Here is a 13,609-nt window from a genome sequence, read left to right on the forward strand (position 1 = left end):
TGATTCCTCAACAATGACTAATTTCCATGCCGTGAGACTATAATGATGCAGGGTACTATAAGTTAGTAATTGAGAACAACTGTTTATAGATCACCATTTTAAGAAAACCATAACAGAGGAAGTTGCAAAATCTGTTGAAAACAACCAATTAATACATGCATAGTGGTGCATTTCAAACAATTGTTGTAATATCTAATAAGGATCAACATTGCTGTTTTGTACCAGTAAAAATAAAGAAAGAAACTTTAATTAAATTATGGTATGATGAACAGCCAGGGGAATGCATGTTTCAAGAGCAGCGTATACGTGATGCTTAATAATCATTGACCTGGTTATACACACAATTTGATGTTCATTATTCAATAAATGCTGCTCTTTTCTCCCAAAACAATGTTGACTTAGACAGGCATCAAAGAGAGTTCAAACAATAGCAGTGACTAGTGACTGTGCCCACGGCATTACAATTTTATAGGGAGCACAGAGATTTTGTGTGAATTTAAAATTATGAATAGCAATATGTGGATTTTATAATGCTGTGATAGCCAACTGTACCATTTCTTTAAACAACAGAAGTTGGATGTACAAGAGATGAATGAAGAAACATAAATAAAAGCAGAAAATGCAAGAAAATAAAACTCAACAGGCCAGGCAGCAATGAAGAGAGAAACAGTGTAAACATTTCAAGTCAATGAACATTTGAAGTCTATGAAGGATCGTTGACCTGGAACATTGGGTGGAATCTTGTGTCCTCCTAAACATGTGCCCTCCTCTGAGGTGAGGTTGGTTGGAGGGGCATTCATTTAATTGGGTAAGAGGGCAGTGGTTGGGGTTTGAGCCAGCTCGCTGCCAAGTCTGTCCTGGGCGGAAATGGTCAGCCACCAATTGGGGCCTTTAAATGGTCAATTAACAGACACTTACGGGCCTTATCCGGTCATTGCCCATATTAGCCCAGCAGCTGGCCAGTGCTCATCATGCGGAAAGCAGACAAGCAAACCCTGCTTTTAGGATTCCCTTGTTCAAAGGCGCTCAATGCCTGATCGAGGAACCCATCATTGGGAAGGAAGGGATCTACTGAGAGCCACCCCAGCTCTTACTTCTCATCCTTCACACTCCCTATGACCCCCTGCTGACTATCACTCGCCTATGTCTGGGTCCCCCCTTGATCAGAGGACACAGGATGGATGTCATACCCACAGCAGTTACTGCTTTCCTAGTTGCGTTTCTGATTAAGAGCTACAAGCCTTCCTCCCCCCTTATGGTCCCTGATCCCAGGACTCATCCCATCACTGGCCTGTCAGGTGCCCTGGGTGGTACAAAGGAGGCAAAAAGGGAGTCTCAATGGCTCCCCAGCAATTGCCCGAACAAGATTTTATCCCTTAACTCTGTTTCTCTCACCACAGATGCTGCCTGGCCTGCTGAGTGTTCCCAAACGTTTCTGTTTTGATTTCAGATTTCAAGCAGACATAGTGGGCAGGATTCTCTCAGCCCGGGGCCGGGCCGGAGAATCTCCGTGACCGACGCGAATCGTGCCACGCCGCCCTGACGCGATTCTCTGCAGAGCGGAGACTCGGAGTCATTGGCGCCGGCACAATCAGCGCGGCCAGGGGCCACTCTACGCAGCCCCCCCTGCCGATTCTCGGCCCGGGATGGGCCGAATGGCTGTGTCAAAAAACCCGAGACCCGCCGCGGCATTCACACCTGCTCTCAGCCAGCGGGAACTCAGTGTGGAAGGGTCAAGGGGGCGGCCTGTGGGGGGGGGGGGAGGCGTCTGACCCCGGGGGGGGGGGGGCGGCTCCAATGTGGCCTGGCCGCGATCGGAGCCCACCGATTGGCAGGCTGGCCTCTCTGGCTGGGGGCCTTCTTTCTTCCGCGCCAGCCCCTGTAGCCCTACGCCATGTTGCGTTGGGGATGGCACGGAGAAGGGAGACACCGCGCATGCGCGCGTTAGCGCCAGTGCCATTGCGCATGCGCGGGTTGGCGCTGACCCCACTGCGCATGCACGGACACCGTGGCGCCCAGTTCATACATGGATCAGCAGCTGGAGCGGTATGGGCTGCTTCAGTGCCGTGCTGGCCACCTGTAGGGGCCAGAATTGCTGATCCTGAGGCCGTGTTGACGCCATGAAGAAACGCGACGGCATTTCCGACGGCGTCAACACTTAGCCTCAGGATCAAAGAATCCCGTCCCTTATTTTTCTCTTGTATTAAACAGGGGGAAGGATTCTCCAAAATGGAGCCCAAGTGTTCGCGCTGTCATGAACGCCATCGCGTTTCACGACGGCGCGAAACGGACACGGGTACGACCGATTCCAGCACAACGCTGGAGCGGTTCACGCCGCTCCAGCCTCCCTCCCAGTGCCAAATGGGCGCCGGCCATCCCGCGCATGTGCAGTTGGGCCGCGACAACCTGCGCATGCGCGGGGGACCTCTTCAGCGTGCCGGCCCCTACTCAACATGGCGTGGGTGTTCAGGGGCCGGCTGCGCAGGAAAGTAGGCCCGGGGGGGAGAGGCCTACCCACCGATCGGTGGGCCCCGATCGCGGGCCAGACCCCATCGGAGGACCCCCCCCCCGGGGACAGAGCCCCCCTCCTCCACAGGCCGCACCCCGACCGTTCGCGCAGAGTTCCCGCTGGCAGCGACCAGGGTTGAACGGAGCCAACGGGACTCTGTTGTAGCTGCTCGGCTCTGTTGTAGCTGCTCTGTTGTAGATTCCAGCAGCACACGGCCGGCGTTGCCGGCGCAAATGGCGCCGATTCTCCGCACCTCGGAGAATCGCGCGCCAGCGTTGGGGCTTCGTGGCGTGGTTGCGGCGATTCTCCGGCCCGGCGGGGGGGCTCGGAGAATCACCCCCAGGATCTTTCTGCACTCTGGGACTTTGTTATATTTTGTTATTTTTTTCCATTTGCTCTGCCTGCTTCGCCACCCAAAAATGTAGAATAAAGAATGAACAAGTGGACAGGAATGGGAATTATTTTCCTGGAATTGGAGTGACCAGAAAATGGAAATCGCTTATTGTCACGAGTAGGCTTCAATGAAGTTACTGTGAAAAGTCCCTAGTCGCCACATTCCGGCGCCTGGTACGGGATTCGAACTGTGCTGCTGGCCTGCCTTGGTCTGCTTTAAAAGCCAGCGATTTAGCCCAGTGTGCTAAACCAGCCATGGTTAAATATCCCAAATGCATTGTTCAATGCATGACTTATTTTTAGTTCGAACCTGAATTTACAGCTGGACACCAGGGGACAGGGGACATAGGTTTAAGGCGTGAGGAGCAAAGTTTAGAGGAGATGTACGAGGGAAGTTTTATTTACACAGAGGGGAGTGGTGCTTGGAACTTGCTGCCAGGGGAGGTAGTGGAAGCAGGTAAGATAGTGACTTTTAAGGGGCGTCTTGACAAATACATGAATAGGATGGGAATAGAGGGATACAGAACCAGAAGAGGAGACGGCTTTAGGTTAGACGGGCAGTATGGTTGGCACAGGCTTGAAGGGCCAAAGGGTCTGTTCCTGTGCTGTACATCTTTTCACTGTTCTTTGACAAGAGTCCTCAAATTCTTGCAAATGTTTGGCATTAGTGTGGAGCAATTTTAGTTTGGTTGATGACACATTTTCTGAGTTTTGCAAAGACTACATTTGTATAAGCTTTGATTTTGCCGTTATAATGATGCCCAAACTGTCAATATTCACCGTTGTTACTCTGTGGAACTTCTGGCATTCGCACACATCGCAGTTAAATGCAGCAATCCAGAAATGACTGTCAATGATTCCCTGCTCATCCACAGTGTATGCTACTGACGCCTCGCAGAAGAAAATCTTAGACATTACTTGAATTGACGTGAACTTCCACTTTTTATGCCATTATTATCATTATAAGAACCCATGAAAAATTTATGGGTGCGATCTACCGGCTGCGTTATGCCCAAAAGGCAGCACAGTAGATCCCTCTTCCAGGATCTACCTGGCTCGCCATGCTTCACGAGATCTAACTGATGATTGCGAGACATTGTGATGTGAGTCCCGCCCGTTGTGAGCTGCTCACCTTTCAGCAAATCTGCATATTAGAGTGAGTCAATACACTCCCACAATCTACCCAAGGTGTTGGAATCTAATTCCTTCACCTTGGAGACCTCGAGCGAATGCTGTTCAGTGCTCGTCTCCACAAATGGGGACCAGACGGAATGGCACCTCTGGGGGTCTCACAGAAGAATGGAAGCTCTCAGATGCTTGCCCTCTGGGTAAGATGGCAACCTGACACAGCTGGTGCCACTCACGCCCCTTGGCACCCTGGCATTTAAAAATGGCTTCCCGATCTCCTCCTGCACTGAGGAGTTCCAGTGAGCGGAGATCCTCAGTGCAGGAAATGGGACTAAGTGTGGCCTCGTTGGGGAGTTCCCCGCTGAGGCCCCGATAGTGTGGGGTTTTGTGGTGCTCCAACCACTGGGAAATATCCGGCTAAATGTACTCGTTATGGGACTCTGTTCCCATTCGGGTAGATCGCACCCTATGTCTTGTTGTATGAGGAGTAACTGTTTTTAATGGTTTACTGTGTTATAATTATTTCTGACAATCTATCTGGCTCTGAAAAAATAATTGTATATTTGTCGAATGTCTCCATAATAATTAAACTTATATGGCTTTTTTTTAAGTTTAGTTGGTGGCAGAATGAAATCCACAGCACAGAGACAGCAGGATCTATATGGGCAGCTTTCTCAGAGGTTAATGGCCAGCATGGTCACTTTGCCACTGCCTGCAAAGTTCAGTTCATTGTTTAAGTCAAGTCTTACAGCCCAAACTGATTACAAAAGTGAAGTACATGGAATCTTATTCCACATTATTCCAGTAGGTCAGGTGTGGACTCTGGACTCAGGGTCCATTTGTGCTTTGGCCTCTGCGTTGATTTACTACAAACCAGCTCTATTGCAAATCCAGGATTAATTATGAAATAATTGCATAGTGGAGAAAATTGTACTTATTTTTCTTATATAAAACATTTACTGTTGCTTTTTCTTCCTCACACCTTCCTTCCCACGGGGCAGATGTTCTGTTGCAAGAACTCTTCCAATGACTTCCCAAGTAATGAATAGCTATGCAAGAGCAAGTTGCAACTCAACTTTCCCATTTCCCCTCCTTTCTTTTCTGTAATAGATTGACTAATTTCACGGAGTAATCACCTCAGAGGTTATCTGTCATGTAACACAGAATGCTACAGTACAATGCCAATATATCATTCTCCATCTACATCTTATATGCTCCTTACTTCACTAGTCCATGCATTTTCATACCTACTTGATATATATGTTTTTTTAGTTGTACTCTGCCCAAATCTTCAGCACAATAATAATTGGTAACCTGATGTGAGTTTGCACTACCCTTCCCAAATCCACCCCCTCCTTTTGGTCATATAACATGCATCAGGATTTTATGTTGCTCAGCGTTCCTGACTCTCACCTCCAGTTAAAAGCTTAGTGTTGTGCATTTTCCATGCTCTGGTGGGTTGCCCTGCAGAATTTAATGCTCGGCGGGGCAGTGATTGGCTCAGAGCAAGATTTCCACCCCGATTTGCAGAGAAAGAGCCCCTCCAAGAGCTGATGGCCAATCAATTGGCTTGCAGCTCTTTGGTCTCATCAGTGCCACCAGTGGTCACTGTTGGGACTGCATCCAGATCCCAATAGAGACATTCACTGAAGACAGATGGGTTTTGGCAAAGCAGACTAGGTGGCCCCAGCGAGGTCATGAGGGCTGGTTGTGATGAAATTTGGGAAGGGAGAATAGGCCTCTTCTCTCGCTAATAGTCCAAGGAGTGAGACCTGGTGGGCTTCAAACCTAGCACTGCACCCACCGCAACGTGCACAGGAAGAGGCCCCTAATTGGTCATTAACTGGCCATTTAAGAACCCCAACTAGCCCAAGGGCATATGGGATACACGATGCCTGTCCCAACATGCATAAAATTGTGGTTGGGTTGTAAACGGTCACATAGGTAAGGAGAATGGCATCCATGGTGTAGTGCCCCACCCATCTGCCAACCTGCTCCTCAGGGAGAATAGAATTATGTCCATAAAGTCAACCCATTATACTATGAAGGTGATACTCCTTAAAATAGGAAGTGAAAATACCAGCATGAATGTACGTATACTGTGCCTGTTACCCTTCTCCGATCCACTGCATTTAGCAAATTAAACTGAGTTTTTATTTATAATGAGCACATCTAATGATACTTTGAATAAAACTACATTATACTTATAAATGGAATGTTAATAAAGCATTAGCTATTACATTTGCAGGAATATTTAAAGTACTAATGAGTACTAAAATTTGGCATTGAAGTTAATTCATATATTTTTTATGTTTTAATTGTGCTTATAATTATAATTTCTTGCAACCCTGTCCTGTATAGTATATATTCTGAGCTAACCAGTAAATAACAGCTAATGACCTGTCTGAGAACATAAGATACAGTGGGTCTGAAAGCTTTAATGTTCTCATTCTGTTTTTCTCATTATCACTTTTTTTTCCATTAGCCTTGATAAGTACTGTACAATAGACAGTTACCATATGAAATTATTTACTTCAAGCGAGTGAAAGTAGAAACCTCTAAGGCAATATGACTGATCATTACCCTTCACTGCCTCAGCAGTGTATTTTGTTAGAACCAGTACATTTGTGCAAACTATATGAAGCTATTTTCTTGGCTGTATTAATTATCACAGTATCAACATCCAGCTTGGGGCAGAAACATAGTGACCCTTCCTCGTTAAATGCGCTAGTAGTCATTTCTAAGTGTTATCTTCTTACCTCATTTGTTGAGTTCTTTCTCCAGAGCTCTCAGTATAGCCTCTTGGTGCTCTTTCAGATGCTGTCAGTCACATGAGCTCAATATCCCTGGCCTTCGCAAATGCACTGACTTAATTTTGCCGTTTTAGCTCCATATATCCCATTGCAATAACTGAAACTGGAGGTCATGCTGTGCAATTTACCACTATGTGGCTGTCCTATCTTACAGTTAAGCTGAGATTTATTCTGAATATGTACACTGCACCAGGGATTTAAATGCTGAGTAACAATAAAACATCCTGTCATCTATATTAGAATAGTCTTTAATCCTTGGAGAGCAGCAAAGGCATTGGTGCAGCCTCTATGTTAAAGCAGGTCAGTACTGTATTTCATTGGTCAAATACTTTTCACACTGCTTTTATGGGCAATCACTTTCTGAACAAAGCAGATATTTTAATGTAAGCATTTCTTAATTAACAACAAAATAATAAAACATTATGAAAAAATTGAATTATTTACAAAATTATGGCTGCAAACAGTTGAACTCCATTAAAATTCTGCAACTGATTCAATGATTGAGTTCGCATCATAAAGCATCCTTCAAATTTACAGCTGTCCAGTTGTTTTGCACTCACATCAATAGTAACATTAAAAGGTTGTATTTTAATATCTTCCACAACAATTAAAACCTGAATGAATGAAACTGCACACTTTCAGTGTCATAGAGACTGAATAGAAGTAATTAACTATCCACACATTGTTACCACTTGGGTAATCATACTGTTAAAAAGGTGAATAGTCTGAAGTGGGCAAGACTTGCCTTTCTGTAGTGCATTTAATTCATGTCTACTGTGCAAACACAGAAACTGTAGGCATTCAATGTATTTTAATAATGGCGCCAGGCAGCAAATTGCCGTGATTGTGGAGCGGTGCAACAATGGAGGGTACAAACACAAATATGGAATCTGATCTGAGAAATTATATTTCTTATAATGTCCATTCCAAGGTGCATAAGCCAGACAAAAGCACAGAAAAGGAATTGGGCAGATGGGAAATTATTTGCTTCAAATAATAGTGAGGTTAATAAAACTCATCATTACTTATACTCAGGTGAGGAGCTAAACTCTAATTTACAAAGGTTTCTGTCCAAATTGCATTCCTCCTCTCTGGCTCATTATTTTTTTAAAAACCATAAAGTTGCTGTATTTGCATAGCAGATATGAACCAAACGTACCACAGAAAGGCAAGTCTTGGCAAATTCAGATGAGTTACCTTTTTAACAATATGATTATCTTTTTTTAAAAATAAATGTTTTATTAAAGCTTTTCCAACCAATGTTTTTACATAACAAAGATAGAAGTACAAATAATAATAAAAATAAAAATAAACAAGAATTATTAAACAGAACAAAGTGGGTGTTGTCTTCATATAAAACTTACATTTTTTCAACAGTATCCCCCCCACCTGAGCCCTCCCCAGGATGCTGCTGCTGACAATTACTGTTCCCCTAGAAAGTCAAGGAAAGGTTGCCACCGCCGGGAGAACCCCATCAAGGACCCTCTCACGGCGAACTTTATTTGCTCCAGGCTGAGGAACCCCGCCATATCGCTAACCCAGATCTCCACTCTCGGGGGTTTCGAATCCCTCCACAATAACAAGATCCGTCTCCGGGCTATCAGGGAGGCAAAGGCCAGTACCTCGGCCTCTTTCGTTTCCTGCCCTCCCGGATCCTCCGGCACCCCAAATATCGCTACTGTTGTACTTGCCTTCACCCGAGTGTCCAAAATCCTAGACATCACCCTCGCAAACCCCTGCCAGAATTCTTTAAGCGCCGGGCATGTCCAGAACATATGGACATGGTTCGCTGGACTCCCTGCACATCTCGGGCACCTGTCCTCCACCCCAAAAAACTTACTCATTCTTGCTGCCGTTATATGCGCCCGATGCACCACCTTAAACTGAATTAAACTGAGCCTGGCACATGATGAGGAGGAGTTCACCCTGCCCAGGGCGTCGGCCCACAGGCCGTCATCCAGCTCCTCACCCGGCTCCTCCTCCCACTTGCCCTTCAACTCCTCCACTGAGGCTTCCTCCACCTCCTGCAGCTCCTGATATATGTCCGACACCTTCCCCTCCCCTACCCAGATGCTAGACACCACCCTGCCCTGGATCCTACGCGGGGGCAGCAGCGGAAATGTCCCCAACTGTTTTCTAAGAAAGTCCCGAACCTGGAGGTACCTGAACGCATTCGCCGGGGGTAGGCCGAACTTCTCCTCCAGTGCCTGCTTGCTAGGGAAAGTCCCATCTATAAACAGGTCCCCCAACCTCCTAATACCTGCCCTATACCAGCCTTGGAACCCCCCATCCATCCTACCCAGAACAAATCTATGGTTATTCCATATCGGGGTCCACACAGAGGCCCCCTCCTCCTGCCTGTGTCTCCTCCACTGCCCCCAAATCCTCAGTGCCGCCGCCACCACCGGACTTGTGGTGTATCGCGCCGGTGAGAACAGCAGCGGAGCCGTGACTAGTGCCCCTAGGCTGGTGCCTTTGAATGACGCCGCCTCCAGCCGCCTCCAGCCGCCCCCTCCTCCATCATCCACTTCCTAATCATGGCCACATTGGCCGCCCAATAATAGCTGCAGAAGTTCGGCAGCGCCAGTCCTCCCCCCCGCCACCCCAGCTATGCTCCAAGAGTTCCCTTTTAACGCACAAGGTTTTATTCGCCCACACAAATCCTGTAACAATCCTATTCACCCACTTAAAAAAGGACTTGGGGATGAAAATGGGGAGGCACTGAAAGACGAAGAGGAACCTGGGGAGAACCGTCATCTTCAGAATCTGCACCCATCCCACCAGGGAAAACGGGAGCATATCCCACCTTTTAATCTGTCCCTCCACCTGCTCCACGAGCTGGGTTAAGTTGAGCTTGTGCAGGGCATCCCAGTTCCTGGCCACTTGTATCCCCAAGTACCGACAGCTCCTCTCCACTATCTTGAGCGGGAGCTCCCTCAGTCTCTCCTCCTGGCCCCTAGCGTGGACCACGAACAGCTCACTCTTCCCCACATTCAATTTATACCCCAAGAAGCTCCCAAAGTCCCTCAGGATCCGCATGACCTCCCCCATCCCCTCTAGCGGGTCCGAAATGTACAACAACAGGTCACCCGCGTAGAGGGAGACCCGGTGTTCCTCCCTCCCCGGCCACCAGCCCCCTCCAATCCCTTGAAGTCCTGAGCGCAAAGGCCAATGGCTCAATTGCCAGGGGAAACAACAACGGGGACAGGGGTCACCCCTGCCTTGACCCCCGGTGCAGCCTGAAATACTCCGACCTTAGCCGGTTCGTGGACACACTCGCTACAGGGCCCTGATACAGCAGCTTGACCCATCCTATGAATCCCTCACCGAATCCAAACCTGCCTAATGCCTCCCACAAATACTCCCACTCCACCCTGTCAAAGGCCTTCTCCGCGTCCATTGCAGCTACCACTTCCGCATCCACCCCCCCCCCCCCCCCCTCCGAGGGCATCATGATAATATTCAGGCGCCTCCTCACATTCATGTTCAGCGGCCTGCCCTTAACGAAACCCGTCTGGTCCTCCTCGATCACTCCCGGGACACAATCCTCTATTCTGGTGGCCAGAATTTTTGCCAACAGTTTGGCGTCTACATTCAGGAGCGATATCGGCCAGTAGGACCCACACTGAAGCGGATCCTTCTCCGTCTTCAAGATAAGCGAACTCAATGCCTGCGACATCGTCGGAGGGAGGGTCCCTCTCTCCTTTGCCTTTTTGAAGGTTCTTAGCAGGAGCGGGCTCAGTAGCTCCGAGAACTTCTTATAAAATTCTACAGGGAAGCCGTCTGGACCCCGGGCCTTGCCCGACTGCATGCTTGCCAGCCCCCTGACTACCACCTCCAACTCAATTGGGGTCCTCAATCCCTCCACCTGCTCCAGTTCCACCCTCAGGAACCTCAACCGGTCCATAAACTGCCTCATCCCTTCCGCCTCCCCAGGGGGTTCCGACTCGTATAACTTCACGTAGAACTCCCTGAAGACCTCATTGACCCTCTCTGGGCTCAGCACCATGTTGCCCTCCTTATCTCGCACATGGTCTCGCATGGTCCGAGACTGCAATGGCCGAGTATTCAACCCCCTCCACCCTCGGGATCGCCCTACTCAACACAAAGAAGTCTATCCGCGAATAGACTTTATGGACGTTGGAGAAAAAGGAGAACTCCTTCGCCCTTGGCCGTGCAAACCTCCACGGGTCCATACCCCCCACCTGGCCCATGAACTCCCACAGGGCCCTGGCCGTCGCCAGCCTCTTTCCCGACCTGGACTTGGAACGGTCCAAAATTGGGTCCAAGACCGTATTTAAGTCCCCTCCCATAATCAGGTTACTTGACTCCAAGTCCGGGATCCTACCCAACACACGCCTCATGAAGTCAGCATCGTCCCAGTTTGGGGCATACACATTCACTAGCACCACCCAGGCCCCCTGCAGCTTGCCACTCACCATTATGTACCTGCCCCCCTTGTCCGCCACGATGCTCCCCGCCTCAAATGCCACTCGTTTACTAACCAAAATTGCCACCCCTCTGGTCTTTGAGTCTAACCCCGAGTGAAACACCTGTCCCACCCATCCTTTCCTTAGCCTCGTCTGGTCGCGAGCTTTAAGTGCATCTCTTGCAACATGGCCACGCCCGCCTTCAACCCCTTTAAATGTGAGAACACGCGGGACCTCTTGACCGGCCTATTCAGGCCCCTCACATTCCACGTGATCAGCCTGGTCGGGGGGTTGGCCACCCCCCCCATCCTGCCAACTATCCATCTCCCTTTTTCGGCCAGCCACGTGCCCCCACCTCCCGATTCCAGCCCTCCCCTCAGTGGCCCCCCAGCCCGACTCTCCATCCATTCCCCTCACCTAGCTCCCTTTCAGTCAGCACAGCAGAACCCCCCCCCCCACTGCCAAGCATCTGCTTAGCTCTGATTTCCCCCCACTATACTTCCGTGAGTCAGCTCACCCATGCTGACCCCGGCCGCTATCATTATCTTTTTAACATACAAATTAGGGACCGAAATAGGCCATTCAGCCCCTCGAGTCTGCTTCACCATTCAATAAGATCATGGCTGGTCTGATTGTATCCTCAACTCCACCTACACCCGATAACCTTTTACCCCCTTGCTTATCAAGAATCTATCTGCCTCTGCAGTAAATAGACTCTGCTTCCACCACCTTTTAAGGAAGAGAGTTCCAAAGACTCATCACCCTCAGAGAAAAAGAATCTCCTCATCTGTCTTTAATGAGTGGCCCCTTATTTTTAAACAGTGACCCCATTTCTAGATTCTCCCACAAGATGGAATATAATTTCTGCCTCCATGCTTTCAAGACCTCTCAGGATCTTGTACGTTTCAATCAAGTCCCCTCTTACTCTTCTAAACTCCTGCGGATACAAACCTAGCCTGTCCTCATAGGATAACCCACCCTTTCCAGGTATTAGCCTAGTAAACATTGTCTGAACAGTTTCCAACGCATTTACATCCTTTCTTAAATAAGGAGACCAATACCAGCCTGAGCCAGGGGACAGTGGCAGGGGTTGGTCCTAGTGGGAGCCCCATGGGTGAGAGCATTGATGTGGGGGTGTTGGGGGAGAGCAGGCACTGAGGTTGGGGAGGGGAAATAGTGCTGGCTATATGGCTATACGTCCGTGCTGTTTGTGGGTGGGGGCTGTGAATTGCCACCGGGGGGTTTGGGGGGTAGGATTTGATTGTGGAATCACTTATGGATGCCGCTCCTAGTGCCATCACAAAAGAGGCTCAATATTTGGAGATAAAACTGCCCTGTGGAACTGGAGAGTTACACGCCAGTTTTCAGTTATCACACTGCCAAATTCAGGGCATCCTTTAAAGATTGCCACCAATGAATGTCTGGCAGGGGGAATGCCACCAATGAATGTCAGAGGGGAGGGGGAGAGAATCCCCCGATACCTCCGTGATGGGGTGGGGGCTGTTAGGCTTCAGTGCTGATCAGGGCGCCCTTCAAAGATGACTCCCCGATTTCTGTGGAGCCGGCTGTCGGCTCTGAGGTTCCTCCCCGCCAGAGCCATGGCGTAAACGAAGCCCAGAGGCTCAACATTTGGAGAAAACACTGGCCTGTGAAACTGGAGAGTTACACGCCTTCATCTATTTTCAGTCCGCATCGATCACATTGCCAAATTCTGGTAAGATTTTTGTAGGCTGCAAATGACAGGGTAATGGTCAGGAACACCCTGGAAAATACTTGCTCCAATCCAAGCCCATGATTCCTGGCCAAAGGGCCAAAGTATCATGAAGCCTGGAGAATCCGCAAAAGACCTATTTTCCCCCTCCCACTGATGCGGAGCCTAACCTTGACGCCGCAGCCAATAGGGAGACCAAAGCATCGCAACGGGTTTCCAATCCCGATTTATGTCCAACACGTGATTCTCTGTCGCATCAGGAACACCACTACCTCCAGCGGAGAGTTCCTCGTCCATCTTATGTCTTCAGATTGTCTGTTTAATTCAAGCTGAAATGGACGAATGAAGTGCCATTGACATAAAGGTTTACCCTTTATCCTCAAACTAAGACCCCTAGTTCTGGACACCCCCACCATCGGGAATATTCTTTCTGAATATACCCAGTCTAATCTTGTTAGAATTTTATACGTTTCTATTAGATCCCTCCTCACTCTTCTAAACTTCAATGAATATAATCCTAACTGACTTAGTCTTTCCTCATAGGACAGTCCCACCATCCCAGGAATCAGCCTGGTAAATCTTTGCTGCACTCCCTCCACAGCAAGGACATCCTTCCTCAGATAAG

The 13,609-nt window shown here is 48.7% G+C and overlaps 1 protein-coding gene across 4 annotated transcripts in view; it reads right to left on the reverse strand.

Moving 5' to 3' along the window:
- LOC140428406 (extracellular sulfatase Sulf-2-like) overlaps positions 1-13,609 on the reverse strand; it is a 598,468-nt gene that overhangs the window by 202,875 nt on the left and 381,984 nt on the right. Inside the window, exon 1 of one of the 4 annotated variants that reach the window (XM_072514824.1) lies at positions 6,790-6,920. The exons of the other annotated variants lie outside the window; for them this stretch is intronic. The gene's annotated coding sequence lies outside the window, so the exon portion shown is untranslated. Of the gene's footprint in view, positions 1-6,789; positions 6,921-13,609 lie in introns of those variants that run through there. 4 annotated transcript variants of the gene reach the window in all.

This window comes from Scyliorhinus torazame, chromosome 8, assembly GCF_047496885.1.
Source record: "Scyliorhinus torazame isolate Kashiwa2021f chromosome 8, sScyTor2.1, whole genome shotgun sequence".
NCBI classification, from domain to species: Eukaryota; Metazoa; Chordata; class Chondrichthyes; order Carcharhiniformes; family Scyliorhinidae; genus Scyliorhinus; species Scyliorhinus torazame.